Here is a 19,020-nt window from a genome sequence, read left to right on the forward strand (position 1 = left end):
CAGAAACGACATCAAACTAGTTGGAATGACTGAATAACCCAGAAATTGGCATCCCTACCACAGGTTTGGAGCGTGTTCGAGGCTGCAATGATGTGGTTTAGGCTTTTGGAGGTTACCTTTTTTTTTTTTTTTTTTTTTTTTTTTTTTTTTTTTTTACTGGTATCTGAAAAGCAATTATCATGACAGCTTTAAAAAGTTACAAATGCCATCACTGGCATAAAAACTAAAAAAAAAAAAAAAAGTTCTGGTTTGTTGCCGCTTGGCGGTAACGTTTTCGGCAAAATTTGGCTTTAAGGGGAAAAGTGTGGTACCTGTGGATGACGGTCATAATAATTATTAAATAATGGTATGATATGTCACGTTTAGTTCAAAAATTTTTAAGAAATTAAAAACTGGTATTCGTCGTGCAGAGAAATTTTGTAAGCAGTATGGGGCTTGAATATTACGCTCTGAACTTTGGGTGACGTAAAGTGCTCTCGCTCGTTTCGTTCGCTCCAACAGTAACAGAACAATCTGCCACTTAAGCACCAGTAACCAGAGAGAACACAAATCACCCAACAACGGTAGTAATGAAGCCAATCGGCAAGATAAAACCTAAAACTAAGTCAACAAAATCCCACTGGAAAAATATCACCTCAGTAGCTCAAAAGAAGCCACGCACTACCTTACCACTGCCACAGGAAAGAGCACCATATCCCAGCAATCTGTTCCATGTGTACCTTTAACCCACTTGCGCCCAGTGTCCTCAATATAGGACGGAACAAGGCATTTTCAAAATTTAATAAAGAAGGGAACCCCAGGGAAGGGACCTATGAGCTTCGTGATTATGAGCCGACAGGCGTAAGGCGGTATGTCTAGCACCCATCCAGCAAAATCCCTCACACAGGAACTATGGGAGCCAATGGGTTAGCTACATCGAACTAATATCAGCCTCAGACAGTCTTTTCTCTTGCACCATCCTAATGAGATTAGTCAGTTACTTTGTGTGTGTGTGTGTGTGTGTGTGTGTGTGTGTGTGTGTGTGTGTGTGTTAATTCCATATGAAGAACCGGAAAACATGGTGCATGTGGTAAATAACAAGACATCACAAAAACTAGCCTGCAAAGTGACTGTAAAAGATGGATGAGGGATGACTGGGGGATTAGGGGAAGTGGAGAATGTGTAGGATGGGAAAAGGTAACTGGAAGAGAAAGGGGAACAGATAGATGTATGGTAAGTGGTTCTAAAAGGGAACAAATCAGTAACAGCGAGGAGGAAGCAGACAACAGGAAGTGGGAATAAAGTAAAGGCTGTAATGAGAAATCGAGAAGGAGAATTAATAGAACACAAGAAGACCAAAGGCTGGAACGCAAGACAGTGAACAAATATTTTTAATAGAACGGAAAGATGAAAATTGCTTTTAATAATGATGATAAACAAAGAAAGTGTTTAGGCACTTAATTAACCAACGAGCTGGAGCCGAATTTTCGGCAAGCAAAAAGAGTTTAAGTGCATCTGAATGGTCACAGAAACATTTAATATTATGCAATAACGACTACTGTTTTAAGTTCCGGTCTCTAGGCTACTAACGATCATATATATATATATATATATATATATATGAAAGGAAGAAGGAATCAAAAGCTAGAGGCCCAGAAGAATGCTATTTCTTAGGGAAAGTAAAAAAAATAATAATAATAATAACAGAGAGCCAAATTCAAGATCCGCTCCTTTTCTCGATGCCTCAGCACACTGGGTTTAAAAGACTGGAGGTCATAGTTAGTAGGAAATACAGACAGGGAATGACACTTCCAACGTTGACCTGTGGCATGCATGAAGGACGGGGAGTAATGATTAATTCTTGCATTAGAGAGGTGGCCAGACAAGGGGTGAGAGTTTGCTGCCAGATGGGTTCTACACACCTGCCATAATTGTGAAGAGATGCAAGTAGACACTTCCGAGGAGCATTGAACATTGAAGTAACGACAGAATAGAGATAAAGATGCAGCAGTGTGGTGAAGAGACAGAAGTTGAGGGGAGCCAGAAAGAGGAGGACAATTAATGGGACGAAAAGCCTTTGACGCCACCTTTGAGAAGAAACCTGTACTCGACACGGGCGAATAACACACCTGTTTAAAATGAACATCTGTGCATGGATTGAGATAGCACAGAGTTGGCTTAGTACACGTGATCCCTTGGAAGCAGACTTTACAAGATCAGCAATATGGTTTTTCCAAGGTAAGTCCTGAGAGAATGACACCTCAAGTAGTTTTAAAGGGGATGCAAGATTCAGTAGTATATCATTAAAAATTAATGGTTACTCCTGTGGAAAATTTTGACGGATGGAAAGATGTAAGAAGTGAGTTACTCATGCATTAAAAAAGCTAGATTTCTTTTATCCCAGTCAGAGCTATGAGCCAAGTCAGAAATCAGGTGTACCACAACCTCATTCCGTGCATGTTGAAGCAGCGTTCAACTCAACAGTTACTTCAGCTAACAAGGCATCATCAAGCCCTTTTGGGTTATCAGATGAGGCTGGATGACGCCGTCGCTGATGTCTGTCCAGGATGCAACACAGCATCCCATACTATTAAGCACATTATGGAAGACTGTATTGCACACAATCGCCAGCGCCAACAACACAACATACATTCCTTGAGAGCTCTGTAGGAAAGCCCAGTCTCGGCCGTGGCCTTCCTTAGGGACTCGGGGCTATTCGGCCAGACTGCCTAGAGATCAGCAACAACAACTACTACTACTAACAAGGGATGAGGCTATGGCCCATCTAATGTCTGACTTGGCTCATATCTCTAAATGGGGTAAAAGTAACATTGTTGTTTTTAATGCATCAGAAACTCAGTTCTTTCGTCTTTCAGTCAGACATATCTTCCGCAGGAGTACCCTCATTTTTTTTTACAATTTCCAACTCAACTCTGCATCATCTTTAAACATACCTGGGGTTTGATTCTTTCGTGATTTATCTTGAAAAGATTATATTACCTCGCTAGTAAAATCTACTTCCAAGAAATCAGGTGTGCTAAGCCGACTCCGTGCCTTCTTTACCCCTGTACAGCTGTTGACTTTATACACGGATTTTAGTAGCCCCTGTGTAGAGCACAACGCTCATGTGTGGGGAGGCTCCCCACATACAACTCTTCTCAACAAGGTGGAGTCAAAGGCTTTTCGTCTCATTAACTCTCCTAATCTTCCTGGCTCCCTTCAACCTCTGTCTCTTCGCAGCACTGTTGCATGCTTATTTCTCTTCTATCGCTACTTTAGTGGTCACTGCTCCTTTGAGCTGTCTGCTTGTATCCCGCCACCACTACGGCGAGCGCATAGCACCCGTCTGGCAACAAGCTCTCATCTCTTTTTCTGTCCAGCTCCTTAATGCATGAGTTAACCGTTACTCCCAGTCCTTCATGTCTGCAACAGGTTAACTCTGGAATTTTCCACCGCTGTATGTATTTCCCACTGCCTATGACCTCGTGTTGTAAACGAAGTGTGTCCAGCCATTTCGAAATGAACGGATATTGAATTTGGCTGTCTGTTATCTTTTTATTTTCTTGGAGGGAACAATCTAGCTGGCTTGTGGCCTCTCGTTCCTTTTTCCTTGCATTAAAAGAAAAAAGAAAAGAAAAGAAATGGTGAGATGGACTCTATGAGAAGTGAACGGAGAGGTGAAGGGTGTAGTCATCAGCTTATGAGTGAACAGGGTTAGATGTAAAGCATAAAAGGTCACTGGTGAATAGAAAGAAGAGTTGACGATAGAACGCCCTGAGGAACATCACTATTGATAGCTTTAGGAGTAGAACAGTGGTACAAGCATGAGAACGACCAGAAAACAAGCTACAGATGAAGGCACATATTGAGGGATAGAAACCTTATGCAGGCAGTTTGGAACTTAAAGATATATACCAGAATAGATGGAAAACCTTTGAGATGTCAAGTACGATGGTAAAGCTTTCGTCAAAGTCACAAAAGGAATGTGAGCAGGAGTCTGAAAGGAATGAGAAAATAGCCTGTGGAGCATTCCTGGCGGAACCAGTACTGTCAGTTGGAAAGAAGACTGCCGTAAGAAAGGTGCTTTCTTTATTTTTGGTTAAGAAGATATAAAACTTCGGAAATACTGGATATTAAAGTAACTGGGCTATAGTTAGAGAGGTGGGATTGGTCACCTTTCTTTGGGACAGGCTGAATGAGAACAAACTCCCAACAAGAAGGAAAAAATCAAGTCTAGAGACAAAGTGAGAGTTTGCTCAGTCAGGGTGTAAGCACAAAAGCACGGTTCTTGAGGACAACAGGAGGGCCCCATCGGGTCCATTTTCCTTGTCAGTACTGAGGTCAGTGAGGGGAGAAAGTACAACGAGTGATACAAGTTCAGTCATGAGGAAGTCATAAGAGGGTGTGATGGAGGAACAGTACCGGAATCGTCTAAAGTGGAAGGAGGAAAAGTCTGAGCAAAGAGTTTTGCCTTTTCAGTAGAAGAAACAGCTATAGAACTATCAAGCGGCAAAGAGGAGGGAAGGATGATGAAGTAATGTTATTAGGTTTTTGACAAGATCCCAGAGGAGCAGGAAGAATTTGAGCCGGTGAGTTCCGATAATTTAGCACAAATGAAAGTATTTGTAGACTTTCCGGAGAGCATATTTTATATATATATATATATATATATATATATATGTATATATATATATATATATATATATATATATATATATATATATATATATATATATATATATATATATATCTTGTTTTTCAAAATGCATGATAACAGGAGCTGTAATTAGAGTACTGTACACAAAAATGTCAAGAACCATGATAATATGACAGTCCACAAACATGTCACAACTGATCAGTTTGCTTACGTTCTATAAACAATAGTTACTTTGACGGTGTGTTCAGAATGGAGTGTTACTTTATCTATCTGTGGGTGTACAAAACATCTACCCTATCAAGATGTTGAAAGTGGCACTGATTTGTCCGTTATAACTCACAGAAGCAAAACCAAGCTTTCAAGTCTGTTCCGAGAATATCTAACTTAGTGTCCTTATCTTCCCAAAGTGAACTGTAGGATCATCTTCGGTTGATCAACAATTATTATTTTCCATTTCTAAATCACAGTTGGTTAATGTATTAACAAGAATTTGAAGCTATTGCTTTATATTACTGTGCTACTTTCTTTTGTTTTATCCCAGTACATTTCATAACGGATTATTCCCTCGTCGTCTGAAGATATTTGTAGGTAAAATTATCATTTAACCTTCTGTGTCTTCCATTGCACTATACAATACTGTACATCACTCGGTATAAAAAGTGTTAAGTGTTCATCAATAAAAAACAGCGAACAGCATAATCCACCGTCTTTCATCCACGACCCACATCCTGACTAGCAAAAAAGGACTCCACGCGTTGTCCCCCTCCAGCCAGTTGACAAGACCCAGCTCTTTGTTGGCTGGGAAAACTACACTAACTTTTCCGCTTTACCAGCCAATGGGCCCTTTGAACTGAGGTGTGTGTGTGTGTGTGTGTGTGTGTGTGTGTGTGTGTGTGTGTGTGAACAGAGGACAGTGTTGGCCAAATGATCCAGAGTGACTGACCACAGGTATAAAGTACAGACGGTGACCGTGGGGGTAGGGGACAGAAGGTGGCAGTGGAGATATGAACAGAGGATGGCCGTGGGGATAAGGGTCAGAGGGTGACCGTGGGGACTGGGAACAGAGAGTGACGGTGCGCATCAAAGGGTAACTGCGGGGATAGGAGACAATAGGTGACTGTGGGAATAGGGGCACAAAGAGTGATCGTGAGGATAGGGGAAGAGGGCTAACTGTGGTGATAAACGACAGAGGGTGACCGTGGTATATAGGACAGAGCGTGACCGTGGAGACAGGTGGAAGAGGGTGAGCGTGGGAATAGAAACAGAGACTGACCATGACAACAGGGAACAGTGGGTGACCGTGATTATAAGGGACAAAGGTTGACCGTGATTAGAGGGGATAAAGGGTAACCGTGATTATAGGGGTCAAAGTGTGACCGTAGGGGTGGAGGACAGATGGTGACTTTGAAGTTAGAGGATGGAGGGTGACCGTGGGGAGAGGGGCCAGAGGATCTCTTATAATCCCTCTTCAGAGGCATAAGAGGTTCAGTCACAGAAACAATTATCTTCCTAGTTCCGTCTGCAGAAAACTTACAACTGGTGAAATAAAGTGAAAACCCTATATCTACCAGTGTGTGTTTCAGATGCTTCGATTTTTCCGCTATGTATTCGTCAAACTTTGGGAAGATACTTGCGTCTGTGCCTGTACATGGTCTTTCTGGGGTAGAAAGACTTAACTAGTACAAATAGGATTACAGTGTTCGCCTTTTTTGGCCGGCAACGTCGGGTACCCCTGCTAATAATAATAATAATAATAATAATAATAATAATAACAATCATCATCATCATCATCATCATTATAATTATCATTATAATAATAATAATAATAATATTATTATTATTATTATTATTATTATTATTATTATCACCATCATCATCATTCGGACCTCCTCTCCCACCCTAGGGCAGGGTGAGGAGTAGCAACGTCTAGACAGCACAAGTTTGCCCAGTCCAATGGGCCACGCGTTCATTCACTCATCATTCAAGTCCCCTGAATCCTGACTATCTGATACGCCAAAAAACTTTCACCACATGCTGTAATTTCATATAAACGTATCCGATAGAGTCATTAATAATAATAATAATAATAATAATAATAATAATAATAATAATAATGAATGTTTTAAGGAGAAGTGCATGATCAGGGATTTGGCACCCCTTTTTAACGTGGCAGCGTCCGGGCTGACTCAATCGGATACTTTTAGGCTATGTGAAGCTACACATCCTGGTGAATGTTTTTGTCGTATCCGATAGAGCCAGGATTCAGCGGGCTTGGAAAATGAGTGAACGGAAGTGTGGCCCACTGGACTGGGCAAATTTGGGCTGTCTGGACATTGCTACTCCTCACCCGGTAAAGGAGGTCCGGATGATGATGATGATGATGATGATGATGATGATAATTATAATAATAATAATAATAATAATAATAACAATGACAATAATAATAACAACAATAATAATAATAATATTAATAATAATAATAATAATAATATAATAACAATGACAATAATAATAATAACAATAATAATTAATAATAATAACCTATCTATCTATCTATCTATAGCCCGACGCCCTAATCCCGCAAAGGGTGGCCGCAGACAAAACGCCTCCATGTCACTCTGTCACCCACCATTTGACTACCCTCCCCCCAACTCACCCCCCCTCCCTCGTATACCTCTCAACTCCATCCCTCCACCTCATCCTCGGTCTACCTCTCCCTCTCCCTCCCTCCACCTCACCTACATACACCCTCTTAGTCAGTCTTTCATTCTCCATTCTCTTCACATGTCCAAACCATCTCAGTGTATTTCTCCTAATCTTCTCAACCACATCCACATCCACCCCACAGCGTTCCTTCACTTCTTCATTCGTCAACCTGTCCCTTCACGTCACTCCACATGCTCCTCTCAAGTAACTCATTTCCACTGCTCTCACTCTTGACTTGTTCCCCTCTTGCAAGGTCCATGCCTCGCTTCCATACGTCAGGGTAGGGATCACAATACTATCATGCAGTGACATCTTGACTTCCATACTCACCTCCCTATTTCTCATCACTGCTTTCAGTGTACCAACAACCTTCCTTCCCTGCTGTACCCTTTCACGCACTTCATCCCCCAAAGTTCCATCCTTACTCATCACACTACCCAAGTACTTGAATGCACTCACATTCTCCATATCCTCACCATCCAACCTCACTGCACACTCTGTGACTTCATTCCTCTCGAACACCATAACTTTACTTTTGTTTACATTAACTTTCAGATTCCTCCTGCTACACACTGTCCCAAATTCATTCACCAAACCTTGCAACTCCCATTCATCTTCACTCAACAGTACTGTATCATCAGCAAACAGCAACACCGGAAGCTTCCAAATCTCACCCTCATTCATTAGAGCCACCCCCACCTCCACTGCCCTACCCTGCACCTCCTTTACAACCCCATCCATGTATATATTAAACAGCCATGGAAACATCACACAACCCTGTTTCAGTCCCACATTGAGATCAAAGAACTCACTCAGCTCACCATCCACTCGCACCGTAGCCCTAGCTCCCTCGTACATACTCTTCACATCACTCAACAATTTCCCCTCCACTCCATATATTCTTAATACCTTCCACATACCTTGCCTATCTATTCTGTCATAAGCTTTCTCCAAGTCCATGAAGGCAGCATACACTTTCCTTCCCTTCTCTAGATACTTCTCCACTAAACATCTTAGAACAAATATCTGATCTACACACCCTTTTCCCTTCCTAAATCCCCCTTGTTCTTCTCCAACTAGCTCCTCTGTCATATGCCTAACCCTATCAATGAGTATTCTACCATATATTTTACCAGTCACACTAAGTAGGCAAATACCCCTATGGTTACCACATACTTCTCTCTCCCCCTTTCCTTTGTATAAAGGAACAATTATACCTTATTTCCAGTCCTCTGGAACCCTTCCCTCTTCCCAAGCCAATCTACACAACTTCCATATCCACTCCACAACAATCTCACCCCCATACCTTAGCATTTCACCACAATAATGATAATGATAATAATAATAATAATAATAATAATAATAATAATAATAACTAATAATAAATAAATAAATAAATATCAGGGATCAAGGTATAAAATAATCTTGGTCTAGGCCAGACACCCAGAATACATTCCTGTTGTTGTCAGTTGGTTCCATTTGAAGGAGTCCCTCGACTCTCTCAGTGCCGCGGAGAGAAAAGGGTTTTTGAGATGGCTATTGAATGGCTAAGTGAAGGAAGTTCAGACACAGTTGTTTAGCTTATGGTAGCTTTGTATATTAACTGCAAATTTTCGCTTTTCTAGAATTGAAGCCCACTTCTTTGTTCTTTTGCTTCACTCTGTTTTGTTTCCAAGATTTTAACTGTTCTTTTCTTTATCCTCACCCCTGCTGCGTGTGTTCCAAGGAATTCAAAAGAGATTTCATGGTGAAAGAGAAAGGTGAGTTTAGGTGTTTTTCGTTTTCTGAGTTAGCGAGTATGCTTAGCCTAGAAATTAGGCAAAGAGTGAGGCAATTAATGTGTAAAGTAACAAATTGAACGGTTGGGAGAATGACGCTGGAAGGGTGAGTGTAAAGGAAGTGGGCAGAGGTGTTAGGAAAGGTAGATAACTTAAAAACTAGGCTAGTCGAGGAGAGACAAGGCTAGTTGATACTGATGGCTTCCAGTCAGTCAAGGGAGAGTGCAAAGTTAAGGAAAGTGACCTTGATAGGACTGTGGCTAGTTCGAATAGGTTTATTGTGCTAGAAAATGAAATGTAGGATGAGTCTAGCCTCATACTTGCACATTAGGCATCAGAAGGAATTTTGTGCTAAAGGTTTTGGGAGTACTTTTTTTTTTTTTTTTTTTTTTTCCCAAGGTGTAGGATACATGACGTGACTGGGAGAGTTGACGTCTTAGCAACACATCAAAGGACGCAGTGTTGGTTACTGTTGTAGGGACTAATAATGTAGTTTAGTCAGGACAAAGGAAATACTTAGGATGTATAGGGACGTTATTAGAAAGTTTAAGGATCATTATAGGATGTTAGTTATATGTGGTTGCTTACCCGGGTATGACGTTGGGCCTGTAATTGTCAGTAAGTGACAATAGTCATTAGTAGGTTAGAAGGTCTATGTAGAAAGAAGGACGTGATGTTTGTTTGATGTTTGGGACAATTTAGTCATGACAGGAGTTTGTATGGTAGAGGCGGCTTTCACCCCATTAGGGTAGAAAAACCTAGGTTAGGCAGGGTTCTACATGACAATATTAGCCATGCTTTAGGCAGCAATAGAGAGGTAGAAAGAGGGACAGTTAATGATGTAGCTGTTAACATTCCAATTCTTAAGGCCAATGATGGTAGGGTGAGGTGAGACCAGATCACTAGGAAAGAAAATCAGGTGTATCTGACCTTACGTCAGGTGCAGGTAGACAGTCATGGGATTTATGAGGGAGGGAATGCCAGGTCAGTGACTCGGAAGGGTATTGCAACATTAACTGATGATTTAAGCAATTAAACAGGGCTAGTTTTAGTGTGTCTCAGCCCTGCTACATCCCGCCATACTATGAATTCTATGTAAATGAATGCAAGTATTATTCCAAAGAGGGATGAATTAATTACTTTTGCAACTACCAACAGTCCCATATAATAATGATTATAGAATCATGTTTAAACCCTCATGACAAGGACCCTAGTGGAGAAGTATCGCTACATATCTATAAAATATTTGGATAAATGGGACTACATGCACAGAACCGGCTAAGGAGTTCAAATATATATTTAAATTGATAAATGCAATACAGCTTAGTGAACTGGATATTAAAACATATGGTTGTTTGTTGTCGACATTTTCACAGAGAAATAAACCAATTCTTTTGGCTTAGCATAAAAACCACCTAAGTAAGACGAGGAAAACGGTAAATTACTGCAAAAAACAAAGAAGGAATTATTTGGGGGACTTTTGTAATCCAAATATTGACTTGAAAAAATCGTGTGCAGACATTGAAGGGAACACGTTGTTAGAACTGATAGACCAAAGGCGCGTAGCCAAACATCTCGAAGGGGAGGAGAGTCTTTTCTGCCGAATCTGGATCTGCATAGCAGCCGGCTGGTCAAAGGTCTACTGCATGCTTGGATTGGGGGTCTGTGTGTATGCATGTGACGTTGGGAAGCAGCACAAAACGTATGAGCAACGAAGAGTGACTCTTTTTTGCACTGTTAAAAAAAAAAAAAAAAAAAAAGTGAGAAACTAAACCTTCAGGCAGGTGGGTGGGTTGTCCGACCTTCTCGACCCCTCCCCCTCCCCCTTCCTGGCTACGGGCCTGGAGGCTGCATTACTAAGTCAGACAGTGAATACGCCGATGTATGGTATACCTCATACCAATTAATCTTGCCAGGCACGTATGGCAACACTGTTCCTGACGAGATTCTGATTGGCTGGAGGTGTTTGTTCGATTTCGTTGTTGCTTAAACAGATACTCTCTTTATTATCAGATGTGATACTGAGTTTCTAGACAGAACAATCGTCAAAAGCAATAAGATATCCGTTATATACTTAACAACAATGAAAATTTCGTTTGAAGATAGAGATATGAGTCAACAAAGTAATTTAACAGTCCAAATCAAGGTCAGCATTCGAACAATTCCTTCAGATCTCCGACACTCCGTAATATAAAAGAAAATTTAGGAAACCTGGTCAATCTAAATATTGGTATAACACGCATTTAAATTATAAGATCAGTCCCGCATACTTAAATCGTGCCACAACTCCGAATAATTAAAAATTCTAATGAAAAGACAAGTTCTCCGGTGAGGGAGGTTTGAAAAATCACGAAAATCAAAGTAGGCTAAAGGAAAACTATTTTATTATATCTCCTCTATTATCACAGTATGGACTGATCTTAAAATTTAAATATGTTATACCAATGCTTGGATTAAGCAGGTTCCTTAATTTTCTGTTATATTATGGAGCGTCGGAGATATAAAGGAATTGTTCGAATGCTGACCTTGACTTGGACTGTTAAATTACTTTGTTGACTCAAATCTCTATCTTCAAACGAAAATTTAATTGCTGTTAAGTATATAAGGATTTCTTATTGCTTTTGACGATTGTAATGGCGACAATCTCAGTATCACATCTGATAATAAAGGAAGTATCGGTTTAAGAAACAACGAAATCGAACAAACACCTCCAGCCAATCAGAATCTCGGCAGGAACAGTGTTGCCATACATGCCTATCCAGATTAATTGGTATGAGGTATAGTAATATACTTGGCCTTGCCCTGGCAACAGACGGTGAATCTATAAAAAAAAAACAGTGTGACGAGGGAAGAAGATTTAGTAACAGCAAATATAGTTTGGCCATGTGGAGAGGATGGAGGGTGAAAGACTGACGAAGAGAGTGTATGTGAGTGAGGTGGAGGGGGGAAGAGGGAGGGGGAGGCCGAGGATGAGATGGAGGGATGGGGTGGAAAGGTATATGAGAGAGGGAGGTGTGAGTTGGGAGCAGGGCAGTGAAATGGCGGGGGACAGGGCGACTTGGAGGCGATTTGTTTGTGGCCACCCGAAACGGGATTGAGGCGTCTGGCAATAGATAGATAGATAGAAATATAGTAATCATCCGACTTGAAACTGACAGGCATTGTAAGACCAGTTACAATTAGCCTTGATTCCTAGTTTAAAAAAAAAAAAAAATCTATTTTCGATAATATGAGAACGAAATAGCCAACATCAACTGGATTAAGTTACTATAGGTGGATAACGTTGAAGAAATGTGGGAAATATTCACCACACGATTGATGTCTGTACAAAGAAAAAATATACCGATAATTGACCTACCCGAAGAAATAATCACACTTATAACCTGCCTGGATGTCGAAGAACATTGAAGAAATGATTGGTCACAAGAGAAAAGCAAATAAAAATACAAGCTTACAGGAAATTACCATGAAAAAACCTAATATTTTAGATTACAACTGAAATCTACGAGTATTATTCAGAAAACTAAATGAGGCACCTAGGCGAATCTTCTCGAGAATCAAAGTCAAACCCTAAAATATTTTTTATTCTGTAAGAAGTAAGAAAAGGCACAAGATAACCAACGGCCTCTACTTACCCCGGAAGACGTTCTCGTACATATTAACCAAACAAGAGCTACAGTACCTACTGAACGACTCCTTTCATGGTGTTTTAATAAAGAAAATAGCGTTACATTCCCATCCCACAAACAGTTTTCTCAGGACCAGAAGATGGTAAGTTATCAGCCAACGAAGTAATAGGACAAGAAGTGTTATCTCCAGAAAAATCGATCCAAAAAAATCAACTGGCCTAGACCAGATATCTCCTTGCATACTTAGTGAATATTACAAATAATTAGCATTTATGACTAAAATATTCAATATATCATTAACTGAATGCGCGGGACATAAACAATCGAAGCTCGCAAATATATCACCAATCATTAAAAAGTGCAATATAAACGCGCCACAAATTTCTGCCCAATAAAGCAAACGTCACTGCTATGCAAAATTTTGAAAAAAAATAAAAAATAAAAAATAAATCAGAAAAAAGTACCGTCTTCCTTAATAACCATAATCTTATATAATCAGCACAAGCTTTGTAATAATATATCATGACTTACAAATCTTTTTTTTTTTTTTTTTTTTTTTTTTTTTAAAAAACATACAGTATAGGGTAACTGGGGAGCAAAAATAACGTCGGAAGTCATCTACTTAGATTTCCATAAAGTGTTTGATAAGTTCCCCAGTCTACAACTTCTTGAAAAACTAAATGCCCACGGTCTCTAATAAATTATGTTCATGGACTGATGACTGGTTAACGAATGCAAGCAGTATGTAGTAATGAATGGCGAATCATTAGACTGGTTAGAAGTAACAAGCGGAGTTACTATAGGGTCAATTCTAGGGCCAGTGCTTTTCTCTACAGTATATCAATGATCTAGAATAAGGACTCGTTTCTAAGGGAGCGAAAGTTGCAAATGACATGAAAACTGGAGATACGTAATTACGAAAGAAGATCGGGTAAGTTATTAAACTGGAGTGAAAAATGGAAGATAAAAATTAATAAAGGTAATGTAAGGTGATGTCCTCTGGCGACAAAAGCATTAACTATGAATACACCATGTTCGATACGCCACTGATGAAATAAAGGACGAGAAGGACTTAGCAGTTATCAGTAACAACTTCAAAAACTCAAAGAGTTTATAGCAGCCAGTAAGAAGGGAAACAAAATGCTTGGTTTCATCACAAGGAACTTTGATCATAAAACGCCGAATGTAATTTCTAAGCTTTATATATCATTAGTTAAACCACACCTAGAATACTGTTAGCAGCAATAGTGCATGCATCTTATGATGGACGAAGACAGACTCGTGAAAATGCAACGCAGCCACAAAAAAGATCAAATCGCAGCGAAATTTATGTTATGTACTGTAGAGCGACTAAAGAAATTTGTTTTTCTCTAAAACAACGGTGACTCGGAGATCTAATAGAAGTATTTTAAATTCTTAATGAATCTAACGATGTTAGATAATTTATTCGAAATACAGAGTGATAATGTGGCCAGAAATTATGTAATGAAACTCAGAATGAAGAGATGCAACACTAATAAAGGGAAAAATTAATGGACTCGTAGTGTAACAATGATATAGGCTGCATGCATCAGTAGTGAGTGCAAAAACTACTGATACGTATACGTTTACAGTTCAACTAATATATTTTGAGACTATAGGCTATAACCGAGTCTTGTTTATTTCCAGGTTGAAGTGTATGCCGATGAATGTGAGATGGTTGCTTAAAAACGAGAATATTCGGCGACTGTATTTGCTTTTTTTTTTTTTTTTTTTACAAATTTGTAGAACTGAGATTACAGTGTGCATAGTCGTTCCTCTTCTGCTTCTTCTATAAAATGTTCATGCTTGTGTTTTCTAACGTACGTGGTGTGCTGTTTTTTTCTTTATCTTTTTCCTTCTGGTATATCCGAATGGTCTGGTAAGAGGAGGGGGTCATTCCTCATTTATATTCTTTCCTCTTACACGTTGGTTAGATCTAAGTACAATTAGCCTTTATTCCAACAGATAACCTCTGCATGATACAAAAGGCCTCCTGTTATCTGTTCTTACCATGTACTCTCTCTCTCTCTCTCTGTCTCTCTCTGGTAGTGTGTGCAGTCCCAGTGGAGGTGGTGAGAACATCCTCGCGTCTCACTTGATATTCAGGCAACGTGTGAAGCAAACCAACGTCAACTTGTATCATTATGGAGTCTGCAGGCAGCCTCCAACTCACAGTGTCACTCCACACTACATGGCAGAGCGTCCAACTTTCCCTGTATACTGAGTGTATCATGTATTATGTATGTATTATGACTGTATGTAAAGTGTATCTCTACTCATATATTACCCTCATGTCACCAAGACAAAACCTAAAACACAACAAAAATGAACTAGGATTTTGGAGAATGCTTGATGAGTGTGTGATAGATTTCCGATGTAATCTGAATGTATATGTTTACAGTTATTGCAAGCCCATATTCAGGATTATTACTTTTATCCAACGAAGTTAGACGGAGGTTATTTATTCACCCGTGTCTGCCTGTCCGTTTGTGTACATGATATCTTAAAATGTTTCCATCAGTTTTAAAATCTGGAGGATTGGTGGGCAGTGGGTCAAGGAGGAGTAGATTAGATTCTGGGGTTATATAGAGCACACATTTATGCTATGCATTACTCGTATCTTATGATTTAGTATAAACAGTATAGAAATATACATTATATTATAGTACATGATTAGTTTCTATCATACTAGCAGACGCTAGTGAGGAAGAGGTCTACTGTAGTGTTTGATCTCTCTCGGATCCCATGATGACGCTCAAAAGGGCATTCTTTTACAAAGTACTGCATGATTAAACCAAGTCTTCTAAGTATGGGCAATATTTTAGTTCCTCATGAAGGAAAAGCACGACATAAAACTACACCATTACTGTGTCCGAAGTACCCATGTTTATAATTTAACATCGCATTAATATTAAACTCTTACTACTTAGTTTACTGCTGGCAAATGAGAATAGGGAAACTTGGCATATCCATACACCACGACAAAATTTGTTACCGAAGGCAATATGCGAGGAGTGGCATAATGTGTTGTTACTATGAAGTCTTCTCATGGCAAGCATCAGTATGCCAGTGTAACCTAATGGCAAAAGGCAGAAGCAAGAATATACAGATCTATAGTTAGTCTAGCGAGCGCGCACGCACGCACGCATGCGCGCGCACACGCGCACACACACACACACACACACACACACACACACACACACACACACACACACACACACACACACACACACACACACACTGGCTCAACAAACTCTGTGATGCAGGACGCATTCCTCTCAAAACTGGAATAAAATTGTCTAATGGTCGTGATAAGGAAGCTGGAAGTGGGGGGAGGATAGGTGGTTGTCCTCTTTCCCCCACCCATCATTCTCACTGATGCTGGAAGTCTTGGTTGCATCTCGCAGTTACTGTCAGACAAGTAAATAAAACATCCAGACTGCAAAAGTTTGACATATAATTTAAAACAGTGACAGTGCAGAAACAAAGATAAGCTGGAGTACGCTCAGATAACTCTTGGGTAATTAACCTTTTCCTCAGTCTCTGATTAGAAGGCATTCAGAGAGCGCATACCTCAGGCAGTGCCACTGCTGTTAAAATGGTTCCGGATCCGGATCCGCGGGTATAGGATCCAGATCACGATCCGCCCCCCATATTAATCAGTTCTTTCTTGGTCCATGGCCCACCTTTCCACAAAATTTCATTGAAATTCATTGAGAACTTTTGGAGGTATTGTGGGGGATACTCCTGATCTGGATCCGGATCCTCCCCGATATTAAATAATTTCTTCCTTGGCGCATGGCTCACGCGTCCACAAAATTTCAACAAAATCCGTTCATAACTTTTTGTGTAATCCTGCTAACAGACAGACAAACAAAGAAACAAACAAACCAACTTGGGGTAAAACATAACCTCCTTGCCGGAAATAAAAACAGAATGAACTAGTAGTAAACTGTTGTGTATCTGGAGGCATGTGTGCCCGTGTTAGTGGGATGTGGTCATTGATATGAGTTATCCACAACACCCCACTGACACACCTAAAAAACACAACACTCATAGAAAAATACATATGTTGATGGGAAGAACTGAGTCTACATCATGCGGCATGAACATTACGTCATCAGACTGAAGGGTCTAGTGACTATAATGCTTCCATTCCCTTATATGAAGCTGTCCATTAAATTCTTAAAATAATAATCAGTATAGCTTAACCTCTGCCCAGTATGTACAGTACGACGTCTTTGCTGGGATGTAATGGTTAGCAATGATTGCGTCCGTAGCCCAGAATCAAATATCTCAGTGTATATGATATCCGCCTTTCTGAGCTATATATTCAGCATAGTATGTCATCATTTACACTGTACTTTTTTCCAATAAAATCTAGGTACGATGAAATCTGAAATCTCGAGTAATGTGGCGGAAATGAAACAGAAGACGAGTAATTGGACAAGCGTACATACTGTAAGTATCTAGGAGGTTGTGGCATTGCATGACACGATAGGTACAGCAGGTGAAAAGACCGTCTTTGCCTGATCTTTGAATAATCATTTTAGGGGGATGATTGAGGCCGGGCTGAATTCACATTTAAACGAAAATAACTGCTTAATATTCTTCAAGGTAAACTTTAGCCTACCAATGTTACCTTTGTGAACCATAGGACTCCCTGCCTGGTGTGGCCACTACGGGCCTGTTGTGTCGCCTGGTGGCTGGTACTTAGCAGACACGTTCATTATCTGTCTTCCTGCATACGTGCTGCTGCCTTCTTTACCGTCGATACAGAGAGAGAGAGAGAGAGAGGACCAACGTACAGTACTCGTACGATAAAACTGAGCATCTTTTCATCTCTGAGTCATTCACTGTCTTCCTCATCCGTACCCAAGCTCACCCACCATCACTTCTTCCCACTTTGTCTCCCTATTTCTGATTCAGCTCCTTTGTCACTGAGTAAGTATGGCCCGTATTCTCGTAGGATGAGGAGGCTCCTTATCATCTCTTCCTTAGCGCTTTATTTTTGGATACAATTGGCTCATATCTTCTAAAACTTATTTATGCAGAATATATATGAAAATAGTTTAAACAGCTTAGAAGAGGACATCAGAGGTAATAGGCAAAATAATTCGCTTTGAAAGAGGTGTTAGGGAGCTTCCTTAACCGACGAGAATACAGGCCTATATTAATCTCCACCGTTTTAAAAAGTCTGCCCTAAACTGAGAAAGCTCGACAGGAGATAGCAAAAATAAAATGAAATTAGGTCCTTCAGCTGAAGATGTTGCATCATTTCACGAACAAAAATGCTGTATTAAAGCATTAGTTCATTTGTAGACCCTGATACATATGCTACAGTGTGATACAGAAAGACAATTTACTGCATCATGAGAGAAGTGAAACAAGGAACAGCCAAAGTAATCCGTAAACTCCTAAAATATTAGAACGAAAGAGTACATGGAGAGACAAGAGGGACTTATGAAACAGATAACAAAGAAAACGTAAGTGGAAAAATAAAAGTGAGAAATGAGAAAAGGAAATAGGAGGAGAAACGAGGAATGAAAGATTAAGCCAGGAATCAGAGAGTGATGGAAAGAAAAAAAAAAGTAAGAAGGCAAGGAAAAGTAACAAGAAACGAAAGGAATAAGGAAGGAAATGGTCGAGGAAAGCATCACGGATCATGTACATTCTTCCACCATGAACATCTTGCACTCGGAAGGTGTTTCTGGTGGAGGTGTGTATATCCAAGGAAGACTTGAGGTGCCGCCCATCACCTCTACTCTAGTGTGTTCCCTGCAAAATTGGATCTCTTGCTAGTGCTTTGACGATGGAGACTATGTGGAATCATGGAGGCAATGGCGAGACGTGGTGTGTGTGTGTGTGTGTGTGTGTGTGTGTGTGTGTGTGTGTGTGTGATGGGTCGCGGTGGTTGATAGTGAAGTGGTGAAGCTGGTGTGATGAAGTGTGTAATAATACGTCTCAGATGTGGTGAGTCTTTAGTTATTGTGGGAGTGCAGTATATGCGGCCAATCTGATGGTAGTATAGTGTGGTGTGATGATGTAAGTGGGACGGGGAGCGGTGACAAGCTGGGATGATAATGCAGTGGGTTGATACAGTGTGTGGTGGTGTGACACAGGTAGGGCAAAGTTTAAGTACTGCGTCTATAGTCCAAACAGTGTGGTTGTCGATAGAGTGATAGAGGTGTAGTATAGTGTAGTGAGTGTGAGTATTGATGTCATGCAGTGTTGATGTTAAGGCCACATG

The sequence above is a fragment of the Coenobita brevimanus genome, chromosome 6 (assembly GCF_032717465.1).
Source record: "Coenobita brevimanus isolate Jiangsu-jjx chromosome 6, ASM3271746v2, whole genome shotgun sequence".
NCBI lineage: Eukaryota > Metazoa > Arthropoda > Malacostraca > Decapoda > Coenobitidae > Coenobita > Coenobita brevimanus.